Below are 15,042 nucleotides of genomic sequence, written 5' to 3'. Positions count from 1 at the left end.
TGCGTGTTTGTGTGTGTATGTATTTTAAAAAGAAAAAAGAGATAAGGAATTCCATTTCTTCTTATCTGGTCATGGCTCAGTGGCTGGCACTGATGCATGTGGGGGGCCATCAGCCTGTCTCAGTGTGTAGATTTGGAGAGGATAAGAGCATGAAAATGCAGAGGGGAACAGTTAATTAAGGCTGATATTGCAAAGGATGCTGTTTGCTGAATAATGAATTCCATATGCTTCAGAAACACAAGTGCAATTAAAGGTGTGAGAGATGAAGGGCAGGAGAGGAGTGATGGGTCATACATTACCATACAAAATGGCCCCACTGGCCCTCCAAAACTAGGGGTTCAAATAAAAACGTTACGTGTATTACAACCAGAGATTATTTCTCATAAACAAGGCAGAGGTGTTGCTGCCAGTACCCACGGGTGAAGAAGGGTTACCTGGAGTTGACAGCCATTAGAGAGTGATGTGAGAGTCATTTAGACAGGTCGCAAGCAGCTTGCTTTATCTGATACCCAAATCAAGATGAATATGGAGTTAAGCAGACAGGCTAATGCAGAATAATGCTGCTTGTAAGATGTTCGTGCTTATTCCGTACCCATTATCCAAAAAAGCTACCTACTTTCCATTTTCAGCCAGCCATATAGTCAAACTGAGATGTTCAGGGATGGGGCTGTCACCAGCAGCCCATAAATCACCCCGTCCTTTGTCCCTCCCAATGCCTGATGCCGTCTATGTCCCACAGAGACTCAACCCCCGCCCCCCCATCTCTTTCCCAATGGGAGAGGGAGAAACTTGGTACTAGTGTTTGTGCCCTCATCTTGGGTCCTCTCCTGCCTACAGATCCTGCTGTTTCCCAGGGCATAAGCTTCTGTGCCCTAGTGTGCCATGGGACAGATATGAAAGTGAGAAAAGATGATGGAAAAACATTAATTTTGAAGGACAAAAGCCCTCTGCTTGGCTTAAGAAAATTTTAATACCAAAAGGGGAATGAAGACAGGAATCGTCCCCTGCCATAACCTCTCCAACAGAAGAGATAGACAGCCAATGAACTCGACCTGAGAACACAGCCACCTCCAGGATTAAGGCCTGGACTTGGATGGAGTGCTGCACTGCCCAGTCCCATCCTTAGCAGCTGAGGGTAATTCCTGTCAAATAAGAAAATCAGAATTTGACACCATCTTGCACCTGGTTTGCTCATGCTGTAGACTAATGAGAATCTGCTCTCTAGGACATCTTTGAACTGCTTTCAGTGATCCGTAATAGAAGCGTCCCAGGGTCAGACTTCTGTCCATTAGGGATTTAGTCTCTCTGACCCTGAGGAGATCTAGGATAATGTTTACGGTCACCACTAACCCTGTGTCTGTGCACCCCTAAATTAATTCCTTACCTTGCAGAAACTCGGGTCAGTGCTGTGCTAATCTGAATGAAACCCCTGACAAGTAATCTTGGCAGCTGTCTGTTCTCCACCCTCCGAGCCTGGGTAAGCTTTCTCAGATTCTGACTCACTTGAAGCAACTCCACTGCACTTGCTGGTCCTGACAGCTTGCCACATTACCGCTCCAAGTGAGAGGAGAGTACAGAAAAAAAATCATAACAAAATTATTGGAAAATATTTCTCTTTCAGCTGAGAGTGCTGTTGATACGATCGCCTTTTCATTTTCTGCAAGAGTATGTGCGCGCGTATGTGTGCTTCTCTCCCCACCCTGTCTCTCAAACTTATGATGTGAGCAGTCGCCTAGGCTTGTTTGTCCATTCCCAGCCTGCCAAACCATTTTCAATAATAAGATCCATCTCCTCCTGCTCAAGGCTGTATTGTCTTCATATCCTTGGAGATCAGATGTCTGTTCTCCATTTTATCACTTGAGCTGCACGTGTTTTGATTGTAAACACCCTGATAACACTCTTGTTAGCCCCTCACAAGTGAAATAATAAAGGATAGATAACATTTCTAGCCATGATACTTATACTGTCATCCTACACTAAGATAACAAGGAGCAGAAAGGCTGTGAGTCTGTCTTGCTCCGATAAGGATCTTGTCACCATAGATACAAAAGAGATAAACTTTCTAAAATAATATCCTTGTTCGTGTCACTTTGCTCGAGTTGGATAAATGACGGTGCAATTCCTCCCTCTCCCCCCCACGAAGTGTATTTATGGTTTCTACCATTCACATCACTAGTGAAACAAGACCTTGATGTGTTACAAGGCAGGCAGAGCACACAATAATTCACATTTCTCACCCAGGTGAGAGCAGCTGACAGATATCATCTCGCATGATGACGTTTTGTGGGCATCCGTGAGGAAACAGTTGTGATCCCAAGCACACTGCCTGGCAGACTGAAGAACACATCTGAGGCTTCTTGCAGAAAGGTGTTGCCGCCATGGCCCAGACAAACACGAGTTGTCTGCACACAGGCCTGCTACATCTCCCTGTTCACAAAACCCACCCAGAACCAGCAGAGCCTACTGCTGCAGCAAAAACCAGGATGCCACCAGCTGAAGCCACTGCCCTTCTGCCATTTGTGCTCTGAGACCGATTATGCGGAGATGAAGGACTGCATTAGATGGACAGGCTGCAGGTTTCACACAGGTGAACATGCACTTTCTCCTAGAATAACAGTCGTGAAAAAGGGTGCAGTTGACCCAGACCATGAAGCTGGAGGCAGGAACAAACCCCGATGCCTTACCCCAGGCCAGACTGCAGGAGGTCGCTCCTCACCACACAGCACCAGCAGAGAACAGGACAGGGCAGGGTGTAAAGGACACAGTCTGCATCCACCAGCCTTGCTCTGACAACCCTGGGAACAAAGAGAAAAAGCCTACATGAATGTGTTGCTCTTCCAGTACACATCACAGCTCTCTTGCCACAGGATCCCTCATGCTACCAAATCTGCCCCATGTTCCTCAATGGCCCAAACTCTTCCCATCTCTCCCTATGGGATAATTTAGGGCCTTTGGTGTGGTGACAATGACAACGGTGCTATACCCTTTCGCTTTGATTTTGATGTCTGAAAAAGATAATCCTGCCCAGGGAACTGGAGCAGGTGCCAACATTCAGAGCCTGTCTTTATCCATGGTAACTACAAGAGATGCTTGACATTTATGTGTTGAAGCATTTCTTAAATGAAAAATGGCTTTGCAATCAAAATGAATACGTGTGCAGAAAATCTCCAATTTGGTTGAAAGTTGCCAGGCTTATAAATTGGAAGCTGAATGTTTCTCTAATAAAGTAAAATAAAACACAATAAAATTATAATAGTTATTCAAGAAATACACACAGCTTTTCCAAATTACTATAACCCTTGAGAGCTGCATTTTTGTTTGTTTGATTTTAGGAAAGTATTTTTATTCTTAATAATACTTTCTTAAGTATTTAAAAGTATGGAAAGAAAATGCTTTTAAATTGACTTTTTCACCTCATACAAAAGTATGAGGTGAAGCACCTGGCAGTAGTCTGCCATACTTAGCTGTCTCCTTGCAAATGGCAACGATCACCATAAAAGCAGCTGACATTTTACTGGTGACTGGTTTGTATGGTCTCCATACCATAGGAAATATAAGAATTTATTCTCCTCATGGTAAATATTGACCCTGGCTCGCTTCACTGAATATTTACCTCTTGGGTCAATAAATCATCATGTTCATCTCAATAGAAGTCAGTATCTGCTTATTATTATATTAACCTTTATGAGGCAGATAGCAGTTGTTTTTCCCTATAATATGATATTGCACAAATTGGATAACTAAGAAAGATTTCTTTGTGATAGAATTTTTGACTTCCAACTTTTTTGCTCAATTTGAGGCACATAAAATGAAACATTTAATGCACCACATGGAGCTGTCTTTCTTTTACAATTGGTTTTTGGCAAATATATTAAGTCCTAGGACAAGTCCTGGGACACCTGGAAGATCTACACGTGGATGTGTGTCTTCTGGCCGACATGGTAAAATTGCTGCACTCTTTGGCTCTCACAGGCAGCTGCACGTGGTCAAACTTTTGTCCTGGCCAGGTGTTATTAAGCCTTATGAGAGCACACATCACAGGATGCAGTGAAATGTAGCCAAGATTTGGGAAGAAGAGGAAAACAGATATGCAAGTTTGCGAGGAAGGATGGAAGGATTGCTCGGCAGAAGGTCAGATGGAAGGAAGGATGGACAGAAAGAAAGAAGCCTGACAGAAAAAAAGAGAATCTTCATTGAACAGTGGAAAGGCCATGTGCTGAAGCTGAGCCTGGTCTCTGTTTACCAACATGCAGGAACATTTTGGAAAAAGGAGGCGATACCTGGTGAGGCAATGCTTGCTCCCCTCCCATCTCCAGCCTTTGTAGATTAAAGAGAGCATGGCACTTCTTCAAAAGTGCAGAAGACAGCATTGACATTCTGGCAAATTCATCCCTTCAATAAAAATAAATGATTTCCAAGGCTGTATGTGAGATATGGCTACACATATGGCTGGCACATTTTCCTACACATTGCTTGAACTATCACTATCTACCTCATTGCTTCGTAAAGCACTATGAGATACAGCTTCTCAACTATTAAAATTACAGTATAAAACATAACTCTCCTTCATATGGTAAGCTCAAAAGCTCTTTTAAATATGATATACACTCTTTTTCCCTTAGAATCTAGATTTTAACTGTGCTTCCTTCACATGAAAGTACTGCCCACAGATGCCATCCAGACTTGCCACCCAGAGGAAACTAAGTACTGCCTGTACGTTTCATTTGTCTGGTACTCCAGTACATACTCTGGTACATATCTGCCCAGTAAGGGGGTTGAGTATTACAAAAGAGAAAACACTGAATGAGAAGTATATTGTGCCAGAGGGTGGAGTAGAAAAGAAACAGTGCAAAGTCATATTCATAATCAGTATAAAACAACGCTGCAGTTTGCTGATTTACTGTGGATGTAACTGTGGTCCCAAACATCCCTCTGTTTATAAACACTCATTTCCAAAGACTTCTGAGCTGCCGAACAAAAACAAACTCCAGCCATGATATGTGATAAACAGGAAACAAGCCAGAGTAAATACTGCAGTGGGAACAAAGCCTGGGATAGCAAATACAGAGCCACAAGGGACAGATACCACACAAAACAAGAGCGAAGCACACTCTCATGCATGGTGTGAACACCTACTGTCAAGCAAAGGTTAGAACTCAGCTGCAGCCTTGAGGGCTGCAACACCGGGTTTGTCAATGTGGAGAACCAAGCCACATTTTAGAGTAACATAGCAATGCCCTAGAAGGAATCCAGGCTTTTCCAAAGGGGATTGTCACCTTCAAAATACAATAAAGAACTGCAAGGCTGGGCACTTGGGCTAGATGGCTTCTGCTGACGATAAAATCCAGGTTAATCCAGGCAGATGCTGCGGCTCTGCCAGCAAACGGCAGCTCCAGAAAAGCCAGCCAAGAAGTAACTGTTCCTCCTCTCACGTGCTAGGCAAAAGCCTGGCTTTGCAGAAATCCCACTTCACCCAGGGCACCCAACTTCTCCAGCCAGGAAAAGAGGAAAACTCTTCCTGAGCGGCTCCACGGGGCAAAGCATTTCTAGTTCCCTTCACCAGGAAAGGGGTGGACTACAGCCATCTCAGCCAGCCTAAGAACAACGTGAGCATCATTAACAGAGCAGAGAAGGCAATGTCAGACAGCATGCCGAACAGCAGCTGAGGACAGGCTGCCACTACCCTGTGTGAGCCCAGGCTTGTTCCTTGGCCAGAGGCTGCAGTGTGCACAGGGACAGGGAGGACAGCCACATCAGCCACTGCACCACTTCACCAGCGGCCAGCTTTCAAATGCACCCATCCTGCCTCCGAAATCCAGAGCTGAACAGCTCTGAGGATGAAGGATATCTCTGCTCAAGGGCATGTTTCAAACTGATGGGGCTTTACAGCAGGGACAAGGGTGACGACCCCAAGCCTGTGTCCCAGAGACAGGAGGCTTCCTTCTGTGACTGGAAGGCAGTGGCCCAGCAGCACATGCTGGGGGCGGGGGGGGAGGTTACATCCAGTCCAAAAACTTTTTGCCTTTTTTGTCTTGTTTTTCATGTGATGGAACTGTAGGTTTTCCTGCTGCGCTTTAAAAAGGGCAGAAACAATAACCTTTGCAATTAGTACTTGGCAGAGCAAGCTCCTGTCCGCAATAAATTAACGGAACCAATTAGGGAGGAGGGAAAAATAATCAGATGCCATAAAGGTAAGTCCTGGCTGTGCCAGCCTATGAGCAGAGGCCATTCTGGAGCACAGTCAGGCGGGGATATCCCGACGGATCTGAGGAGGGCCAGGCCAAGACCTCCTCACAGTGCCCAAGCCTTGTCCCAGGCAAGGGAGGGGAGGAAAGTCAAGGAAAGTCAATGCACACCTCTTGTTGAAACCTGTCGTATGGGATTTATTGCCTTTCTCTCGCCCCACTGATGGCAACCACACCCTGAAAGGGCCTATCAAGGAGTGAGGTGGCCAGAGACCAGTTTCCTCACGAAAGGAAGCTCTCAGTTGGGATATGATAGGTGGGTAGCACTGTGTTATAACCTCACCTCCTCGATTTGTTTTCTCAAAGGCCTTCAACTCCTCCACATTGTGCCTCATGTCTATCACTACCACTCCACCTGGATGGTCCGTTCCCTGCTATCGGGACATTGTGGACAAGCACTTCTTACCGCTATCAATACTTATGCTGCTTTAAATAACACCACTGATTTTTCAGCCCCTACCCAGTCAACATCTCACCTCTCCATCCCAGAGCCAGAGTAGAAAACTGTATTTCAACTTCAGAAAGACATCTGATCCAGCAACCCATGAAAGATCACTCCGAGAAGCCATTCAAATCTGCTAGGACATGAGAGATGTTGTGTGCTTCAGAAACTGGGTAAAGAACCATAAACCAAGCAAAATGATAAACAGCAACTTGTCAAGATGGGGAGACGTACCTGGTGGGGTTCGGCAGAGATCACTGTTAGACCCATCTTTTGTCACCTCTACATTAACGAGCTGGAAAAAGAAGTAAAGAGCAAATAATAGAATTGGCAGACCAAGCTATATTAGGAGGTGTTGCCATCACCAGGGAAGGCCAGGAACATAAATTAGAAGACAGGTTAGAAATCAGGGTGGAAAATAAAGAACAGGGGAGAAAAATGTCTGTCCAGACAGATTTACAGAGTGGATCAAAAGCATTCAAGCAACCAGAAATTCTGCTCTGCAAAGGATTTTGGTATTTCAAATTTGTAGGTGCTGTTAAACAAAACCCAAAACTTTCCCCGTAATAAAGTGCCTGGGGAAACAGCATTCCTTTTGACTTCAACACAATTAAAACATTTTAAAAGGTAGTCACTATGAAAGGATACACGTAACATATTCCACTCTGAAAAATATCAAAATAGGGTATTTCAATATTGTCAGAATGCTACCTTCACAACAAAATTTTAGACACATTTCCATTCCAAAAGAAATTTTCCAAAGGAAAACTTCTGAAAAAAATATTACTGACCAGCTCATGTCAAATCTAACCTTCAAAGAGCCATGCGTAAACCCCTTTTTTGCTTGCTTGTTTGTCCAGAAAATAGAGGAAAGGAGGAACAACATAAGTGATATTCAGCATGAGGGTCCTACAGACAATGTCAGTATTTATTCTCCAAGGTGAGTCACTCGGGGGGGGGGGGGGGGGTGGTGGTGGATCCAGTCCCACTGCTTAGCATCCCAAAAGCCTGGGGGTGTGGTGTTGGCCTAATTTCCCAGCCTCAGAGTACATCCAACTTTCACCTCCCAGGCTTTTTTCTCAGCAGCCTTTTTTCCTTTAGCACAAGCTACATAAACAGTCAATTCCCAGAAACAGAGCTGTAAGAAAATATTAATTCTCGTAAGAGCCCCTAGCATGCCTCTCCGGTCAGCAGCACAGGAAGCTCAAAGGAGCAATGCAGTGTATTCGTGCACCCAGAAAAAAATCTCAAGTAGCACATTCTCAATTTTTTTTTTTTTTTTTTTTTTTTAAGTAAACTCTGTCACTGCATGCAAAATAGCATTCCAGGAGCAGGTCAATGAAATAAGCAAGCAGATAATGGAAGCATTGTTTTTAAAGCCATACTTAAACCATAACACTGCGAGGCACACTGATAGTTCACCCAGGTATCTCCAACAGTTCACCTAGATGCGGGTGCAATAGAAAGAATAAGATTTAAACAAGACAGATACACACACAGGGACAATAGGTGTAGAAGGGCTGAAGAAATATACAGCTCTAGTATTTTAAGTACGTATACAATATTAGATGGACATGCTCAGAAGTCTTTGAAGGTGACATGATGGGCTCTCAATGTGAAAGATCACTCTACCCAGAAATTTTTTCCCATTCTGGCTTGCTTTCTCCTGGTGGATTAAAGAGCCAGCACATTGTACCATAAATGAATACCCAGCCAGCGCTGGCCTCCTCCCAAGCCTTAAATTGTTTATAGCCCATTCGATCTCCACTTACAGCCTTGGTTCTGCTAATCGAATCACATCTTCTTTCAATAGCCAGACTTTTTTTTTCCCCCCTTTTAAACACCATCTTATCTAATCTGCACAATTTGCATTTTGTCAAGTCTGTACGTGGTACCGGAACCCAGTAAATCAGATTTAATAGAGCAAAGAGCTCTTATCTAAAGCTCAACAATCTTTTACTTAAGCATGTGTATTTGTGCTTAAAGTTGAGATTTGTGAAAATTGTTTTGAATCACATTCTTTTCCTCGAGATTTAGGGAAAAACACGGTGCTAAGTTGTGGCTGGGTGGAGTCTGAAATTCTCTGTTTTTGCCACCATGTCTCCTTCTCCACTTCACGACCCATGGAGCAGAGATCCTGCTGCAACCTTTCTCCTCCCTGAGGGAAGAGGCTGCCTGGGATAGGCATGGCTTATCTGATGCCACATGGGCACCTCTGAACTGGAAGAGGGACCACAGTGCAGTCCAATTCTCTAGAATAGGTAAGTCAGCTGTGGCACAGCGAGAAACCCAGAAGAGCTCTGCATGTCTCCCAGCACCTGAACAGCTACTGCAGTGTGGTGAGCATGGTACCAGACCAATGGCAAGCACAGTGGACGTCTGAAGAGTACTTCACTGCTTCTCACTTCTCAGCTGGCTTCTGCAGCATTCAGCCACTTTGACTTCCCAAGAGGACACAGCTGGCACGCTGTCCTTTGGGTCACTGAGAAGCAGGGAGCCTTGCAGGTTGCTGCAACTCACTGCTTCCTGATTTATAAACGCTTTTTCTCCCTCTATTGCTTATTCACGCAGAGATCTTACCTTCCACCACACACCCACATGTACTTACAGAGCAAAAACCTTGGCTAATTTTAAGGCTTTTAACAACAAGTTGAAAGATATCATTACAAATTTATCTTAGAGACTTATTAACAAGAGGTTTTAGGAGAGGACCATGAGCCTACTTGCAAACGCATACCAGATAAACCCTTTCACCTCTGTGTATCAAACTGGCCACACGCTTGCTGTCATTCTCCAGAGGTTCCTTCCTCCATGTCTGCAATTTCTATTCGAATTTGACCTCTAATATCCCTAGCCCAGAACCACAGGTGTAGAGATGTATGCAAAGACTTCACGTTGTTCTCCAACCCACCTCTGAACCCTGGTGAGCAGCAGCCATGTCACCTCAGCATCCTGTGCTGCTCACTCCCCGGCTTTGGTAGGCATCACCTGTGAGACAGAGGATTCAGGGGAGTTTTACTGCCCCAAACTCACACAAGAGCTTTCAAAAGGATGACCCCAAACTGTTTCAAAGAGCAGATTGCACATTTTCGGTTGTGGCATGACTAGACCGGGGCAATCTTTTCTCCCAGCGCTCAGCCTACAGGGTCTGAATGAAGAGCAGTGACCCCACAGTTTTGCCTCTAGGACCTACACCAAACAGCAAATCCCAAACACTCCCTCCTTGTGTCTCTGTGGTGAGCAAATGAGTAAGGATGAGGCCAAACAACAGCTCTGGATCTGCTTGGCGTTATTTTACCCAAATCAATGAACACAAAAAGGGAAAAAACCACACACAACTTACCCACAGACTCATTCACTCTGCCCCTACCACTGTTAAAATAACCACATCCCAAAGAAACCACGTCCTTCTCCTGCTAGACGGGCTGTGTCCCATGACAGCAACAGACAGGTTTTCTCTCTCTCCTGGGAGAGCTGATTCGGAGCCTCAATTAAAGCAGATTTCAATAGACCTGAAAGCAGTAGGCTTCACAATTATTCCCTTTTTCTTTCTGTGTGTGTTTGGTCACCGAGCCTTGTTTCTCTCCACAGGGGAGTCTGCTCACTAAACCTGCTTGCTTATTTAAAACTCAGCAGCCTCAACACACTCCCATTTTTCCACCTGAGACCAAAAAACGGGAGTCCTTGAGTCATTAAAAGCAAGATGCAATTAGTGCCAACACTGACTGGCTCACTCCCTCCTATTCCATGCCCATGTCTGAAGCTCCTTCCTTTGTGAGCTCTAATGCGTGTTTAATGTGCAACTTAATTATTTGATTACAATGGCATAATTACGTAATTGTAATGTATTGTGCAAGTTGGCTGGAAGGAGACGGGAGACATTTGCTGAGTGACGTGGGATAAACAGAATAACAACAACATCAAGGAAACAGAATAAATCTAATGAGATGATAATTTGGAGGAATAGTTATGAAAATGGGTACTTTGGAAAATGAAAAGTAGCTGGACTTTTTTTTTTTCTAAAATTTTTTAATTAATTTATTCTTCTCTCCCGCCCCTTTGTGATCAGCCAGAAATTTCTCTCGCACTGCCAAAGAGGGAGAACGCGGCTGTGCTGGAAGGGCAGAGCCAGGCAGGCTGCCGCAGGGTGTCCTGTCCCCGCCACGCTCCTCTGGCTGTCACAGCTCCTGGAAGGACAACTGAATGCGTGCCCGAGCCATTCCGAGCTGACCCCACAAACTGCTCTCACTGTTAATGCACACGCTTTCCTGGACTACAGGCACACAGGAGCAGTTCGGCCACAACCATGGGCAATCCTACAATGCTGAAAAACCTCCCGTTTGCCATGGAAATACGAGGGGATGCACTGAGTGCTTCGTGGTAATTTATTGTAATGCAGTAATACAAGTACCTGCACAAGCCCTCCCAGCCAAGTCAGAGTTCTCTCCAATTTACAGACACTCATGTCCGTACGCTGAACCCAAAAATGAGGGGGAAATGCTAGGCAAATATGGTCAAGGTAAGCAAGAGCCACAGGGAAGCTCATTGCAAGAGCCATAAACCACATCTTGGAGACAGATTCCAAGTCCTGTTCTGTACAAGCCTTCTAAGCTTTCTGGTTTCTCTGCTCTCCCTCAGAGGACTTTAACAACTCCCTTTCTCCCAGCAGCAAGCACATTCTCAAGGAGACCACATCAGTAAATATGGCAACCAGGAGCCTAGACAACCAGTTTAGCCTACTCACCAAAATTCTGCTGAGATACAGCCCACCTGCAGCATCCCGGGTTTCTGTGGGAGACACAAGCCCATGGTAAGTATTTCAGGGAGACTTCCAAACCTGTTTCTCATCACTAATTACTTGATAGTTGGCAGAAGGCTCGGACCAGTAAAGTTTTCCATTGCATGGGCTTCTCCAGTCAGAGCTCTGGCAGGTAGACACCAGCCAACACCCCAGGAGAGAGATCTGTACCCACTATACGTGGCAATACATGCTGGTGGCATGGGCAACACATATATACACAACTGGGTTTATATTCATGGCTATTTCAGCCAAGTTCTTCTTCTGTGAAACAGCCTTCCCAAGCCAAACTTTGGGAGATGTGGGAATCTGACCCATTTCAACAGCAAGCTGCACTCTGATCTTGTCAAAACACACATTCCAGAGCAAGTAATATTGAAACCGTTCTGATATTAGCAAAGCAAACAGAGGCAATGACAGCCTGCAGCATATCTATCTGCCAGCTATCCAAATAAGATTAGCCAAGGAGCAAACTCCATGATATGGAAGTGGACTCTCAGTCAGCCAACTTCAGTAAACACGAGCTGCCAGCCAGAGAGAGATGATGAATGTAACCAAATAACCGCAGGTATATGCAAACTCAATTTGCCATGACTCAAGTTGTATCACTAACTCCTACTGCTTTTGGTCCAAGGAGTCTAACTCTCCCTGGGGTTTAACACAGTTTAACATCAGGGTTAAGTGCATGCTATATACAATTACAGTATAGTAAAGCTTCGCACCCCAGTTTGCCCATGAAAAGAGTTGCAGGAGCTATTGAGAGAAGAGAATTCTGCCCCAGGCTCCATCCCTTCCCAGAAACACACGTGTTGGATTTAGCCTCCTTTCTGAATCTGGATCAATCATCATAACCCTGAAAAATTCTGCCATCTCCTAACTCGCAGTGAGACAATGAAATATTTTTCACCAAAATAAAAAGTCAGCACTCTGAGCCAATACTTCAGGATAAAATGTCGTTTGGTGGGGTTCAGTTAATTTGTTTAAAGAAAAAATGTCATCTGAAGCCAGAGTAAAAGCATTTGTGTTTTAAAGTTAAAAAATAAAAATTTGTATGCACTCCCAGCTTTAAAAAATGATTTTTTAATGGAATCCTAACAAATCAGATCTGGCATAGCCCACACATTCCATTACGTTACTTTCAAAATAAAACTGACAAGAAAACTTTCTATGATGAAGATTTCTTACTGTTTGGCTGATTACAAGGTAAAAGTCTGCAGACTGGCTGGTGCCATCAAGAGTTTCCAGAGCCTCTCTCTCAAAAGCAATCGGGGCTATCGGCTTTAAAACCTACCGCTGATTCTTCTGTCGCTCCTGGAGAATGCATTAACAATTTGCTCCTGGACAGCAAGAGAGGTCTTCTGTGGATCTGGGCAGCTGTGGCCCCCCCAGCAGCATCCGTCACCCAGCATGTGAGGTCTAAGATTCCTGTCGTCGCACCAGGGTATTTGTATGCATTTCTAAGTGTTTAAGAATTATTATGTTGTGCAAAGGCTTGTATAACTCTTCAGGGAGGTCGCACAGACGTGTTATATATTCAACAGACGTGCAATAAACACAATTTAGCACTATCTACCCACCTCCAAATACTCCAGTTCTTGCTTGCAGGAAAGAAAAACAAAACAATTTTAATAATGCATCAGCGATGGTTTTGATTATTAGATTTGCAGATTCGCTCGGGGTGGTGTGACATTCGTTGCATACATACCCACCCCGAGCAAGCCGCCATCCTGACAGCGACGGACGGATTGATGCGGAAGAGAGGAGCCCAGCACTCAACAGGGGACAGGAGCGAGCACGACCTCCCCACATGAAGGATGCCAAACTGAGAGCTGGAACGGTGCCGGCGGCCTCGCTGCTTAACCTTGGCCCATCCCCAATCTGCCACCACAGCTGCCACCCATGCTGGCCGACACAAAGAGAGGACCCAGGATGCGCGGAGACTTGGAGACTTGCTGTTAGACAGGAGCAAGCCTCGTGCTCGTATACTGGCATGATCACTGACAGTTTCTTTGTAGCGAGGGCTGCAGTCTTCTGTTAGAGGCAAAAAAATAGATGAATGTTGGTAATTAAAGGAGACAGAATGTGGTGGTTAGGATGTAACAGCCACTCTTCAGTGGAGAAAATGCATATAGTATGTCCCAGTAATCTAATTCAGATCAGGTAACATAGTATGAACTATGGTCTAAACACTTGTATGCAAACACTTGGCATAGCTCTGTATCTCCATCATACATCTACATCCTGCAGGCCTGCCCCAAAGTAGCTAAACTTGGCACAGAATCTGACACAGGCTTTGGGTCGGGCCTTTATTACACTGGACATGAGCACTGCTGAAGGATCTGCTAAGCAGAAGGACTGGCATCCTTGCAATCCAATGCATTAGTTTTAGCTGAAGAGTTAACAGACATCAAGGCCAGGGAAGATGACTGACATTACGGACTGATGCCCAGGGAACACAGGCTGGAGGGACTGGAACAGATTTTTCAGAAAAAGCATCCAATGTGGCAGATTCCACTGCCTCTCTTGGGAAGTGGACCAAAATTTTGTGGACAAAGTCAATGAAGAAAGTTCCTCCAGGACAATTAAATGCAGAGGTACCACCTCTGGCTGAAGAAGCCTCTCTGACGTTGATGCCAGGAGCTGGAACAGGACACGAGGAGAAGCACCACAGCCCTTTAACCATGTTTTCTCTAACTTTTCACTATCTGCTAACGTGTACTGCTTTCTGGTGTCCAAGAGATGATATCGGATGGATGACTCCCTGGCTTGAGCAGGCAGAGCCCTTCTTGTATCTTCTGGTAAAAGGTGGGATCTTATTTCTGGTTTGGATTTTCTATTGGGTCTTTGCAACTTGGAATACCAAGACCTCTACTGTCAGAAAAACAACAAAACAAAACAAAACAGCAACTCTCTCCTGCTTATAGACTGTAATCCAGCTGTATCTTAGCCTATGAAACATTGATCTTCCATTTCTCTAGCAATGGAAAGGCTGCTTTTTGATCCTCACCAACTGCACCCCATCTTCTTCTCCCTTCTTCCCCCCTGCTAGAGGAGCCACTTGGCCTCCTCTGCCTGACCCACAGGTGAACAATTGGAGAAAAAAAAAAAGATGTTTCTTACAGGCAACCAGCCTTCCCTGTAAACATTAAATATCAATTATAAGAGAAGCCATGCAGTGCTTTAATTATAGTGATGAAAAATCATCCCATTAATCAAGTTTCTAATCAGCTAGTTTCTCGTAATAAGGTAGCAACTGTTATTTTATCGATTAACTCTTAACAGGCCACCAAGATAAATCAATTCCACATTTTTTTGCATAGACCTTGTTTTACAACAGGAAAAATTCTTCCTTTAGCAGTGAACTTGCCTGGGTGTGAACTCCTTGCTTTGGGGTTTTTCTTTCTTTCCTTTTTTTTTTTTTTCCCCTAGTGCTGCTACCTCCCTCTGGGGCTTGTTCTTCATGGCCAGAAAGTGGGCTCCTAGCTCTCACTTGCTCAGGCTCAATGGAAAGGGCCCTGTTGTCTTTCAGAGCTGTGATTTAGGCGGCTGGGTCCAAT

General features: G+C 44.7%; 1 long non-coding RNA gene across 1 annotated transcript; it reads right to left on the bottom strand.

The window, feature by feature from the left end:
* Positions 1-2,121: 2,121 nt before the first annotated feature.
* LOC121074891 lies at positions 2,122-14,013 on the bottom strand. The gene is made up of 3 exons (XR_005822601.1): positions 12,777-14,013; positions 11,432-11,475; positions 2,122-2,795 (listed from the first exon to the last, which is right to left on the bottom strand). It is a non-coding gene; the product is annotated as an uncharacterized LOC121074891 (long non-coding RNA).
* Positions 14,014-15,042: the final 1,029 nt, after the last annotated feature.

This window comes from Cygnus olor, chromosome 9, assembly GCF_009769625.2.
Source record: "Cygnus olor isolate bCygOlo1 chromosome 9, bCygOlo1.pri.v2, whole genome shotgun sequence".
NCBI classification, from domain to species: domain Eukaryota; kingdom Metazoa; phylum Chordata; class Aves; order Anseriformes; family Anatidae; genus Cygnus; species Cygnus olor.
This window is presented reverse-complemented; position numbering and strand designations above follow the sequence as displayed.